Genomic DNA, 2,410 nt, shown 5'->3' with positions numbered 1-2,410 from the left:
TCGCCACGCCCCCTCTCTCTTATAGTGCGTCACTGGAGGGGGCGGGGCCTCCTGGTGACAATACTGGAGGGTGCGGACGGCGCCACGTGGGAGGGGGCGGCGACAGCTGCTAGAGCACAGAGATAAGAAAACAGAAGATATTTCACTGGTTGGATAGGTTATTTTCTGGTTCCTATTCTTGAAAGTGAGAGTTGCCTTATCGAAATTCATGTGGCGAAATCCAATACTTTGACGTGGTTGTGATTTAGTAATTAAGCATATCTACACTCCAACGGACGGTATAATAATACAGTGCTTTTTTCTGGGGGGAACGCAGGGGTACGCATACCCAAAACATTTTGTGAATCTAAGTTTGGCCTCATTGAGGGACAGTATTTCAATATGAATAGGAAAGTGAGAGTACCCCTAAATATTGTTTTAGAAAAAAGTACTGATAATAATAATGATAATATATTTATTATATAATATATAATATATTGTTATATAGGCATGGTGGCAACAAAGGAAGGTGTTTCTGCAGTTTGAAAGCACGACAAAGTGCAAGTAGATAAATAGGTACCGCTCCGGCGGGAAGGTAAACGAAGTGGCTTAGTCATGCTGGCCACATGACCCGGAAAAACTGTCTGCAGACAAACGTCGGCTCCCTCGGCCAGTAAAGCGAGATGAGCGCCGCAACCCCAGAGTCGTTCATGACTGGATTTAACTGTCAGGGGTCCTTTACCTTTTTTTAGAAATAATTTTATTTTGGATTCAATGTTACTTTGTGTTAAGTTCAATAAAGTGTTAAAAAAAAATACTGCCAGGCAGCCAGGCAGTGTCAGCCATGTCAGCCAACTGGGCTCCCCACTGATATGGTTAGGATATATGGTTTTCTTTGCGCATATAAACAAGCTGAGTCTAGGATGGGGGCGCTCACAGCATCAGCACCCCAACAGATCTTGCTTTCCCATTCTCCTTCACAGGAAGAATTGGCATCCAGCCAGGTGAGGTGGGAAAAGCCCACCCATTTGTCTCTGTGGCAGCCTCTTAAGACAGGTATGTCTCAGTACTTAATAGAATGGAAGATGGTAGGATCCCCAAGGACGTGCTCTACGGGGAGCTGGCTTCAGGCACCCGGCCAGTTGACAGACCATCGCTGTGTTACAAAGATGTCTGCAAATATGACATGAAGGCTGGCAACATCAACCCCACCATGTGGGAATCCCTTGCAGACGACCGCAGTTCCTGGAGACGGACATTCAAGTTGTGCATCCATAGCAGTGACCACAGGAGGAATGACCGCTGGGAGGAGCGCAGAAGAGAAGAAACACCCTGGTGCAGCTGCACAACTGGACACCTTCATCTGCCCCAGCTGCAATGAAACATGTCTCTCCTTTATCAGTCTCTACAGCCACAGCAGGTGCTGCAGCCTTCCAATGGTTTGACTCCACCCACAAAGACACACTCCTCCATCCTCTCACAAGACAGAATGGATGCCAACAACAAGGGTTGGTTATTGTTTCTAAATTTGCATCTATGCCTTTTGCAAATATTTTGTACATCTTTGACCTTCCTCTCCCCTTTTTAGTGATGCTGGAATGGCCACCCTAACAGATAAGGGGAGCTGAACTCACACACCACCTTGTGAAGAAAGGAGGAATCTGCATCCAATATTCCTCTAAGTCAAGCTGTTATGTCTCTTCTACCCCATCTCTTCAAATGCAAAAAAAAAAAAGGTTACTTAAGATGCTTACTTGCAGGACCTGAGCAACTGGCTCTGGATCTTATTGGTCAGAAAGATCCAGGGGGTCACTCTTCCAAGGAGAGGAGAGAGAGAGAAATTTAAAAGCTTTAAAACACTGAACTGCCCTACGCTACAGCTGACAATCTTTGCTGCTTACTTGTGGGCAAACCGGAACAACTATAGTGTCTAGGCTAGGATTAGTCCAGTTTTAGAGACACAAAGCTCTGCTGAACTTTGAATTCTGTTTTTACCCACCTGCTTTTTCCTCTACCTCTTACTTTAAAAAAAAAAATAAAGTTTATTAATTTGGCATGTGCGTGATTGCCAACCTCAGGGTTTTAGAATCCTCGTGTGCTTAGAGGCTTGGAGTTCATGCTTCTGGAAGTTAGGATCAGGATTGTTAGAGACCAGCAAGGTCTCTCGAGGCGTGGATGAGAATCGGGGAGTGCACTCTGAGTAAATAACTGGGGAACGCAGGAAGTGTTGGGTCTCAGAGCTCCTGGGTTTTAGGAAGTTTAGCCAGGGAACAATTCTTTATAACACAGCTGTTCAAAGGGCGCTCTGGCTTGGAGACAATACCCTATCACCCCATCATCAAACAGGGATAAAGACCTAGCAGAGCACTGGCCAAAGTGTCAAGAAAGGGTGGAGCCTGGCTCTGTCCTTGAGGCTGCACAGCCGCCAGTT

The sequence above is a fragment of the Lacerta agilis genome, chromosome 17 (assembly GCF_009819535.1).
Source record: "Lacerta agilis isolate rLacAgi1 chromosome 17, rLacAgi1.pri, whole genome shotgun sequence".
NCBI classification, from domain to species: Eukaryota; Metazoa; Chordata; class Lepidosauria; order Squamata; family Lacertidae; genus Lacerta; species Lacerta agilis.
Note: the sequence above shows the minus strand (reverse complement) of the source record.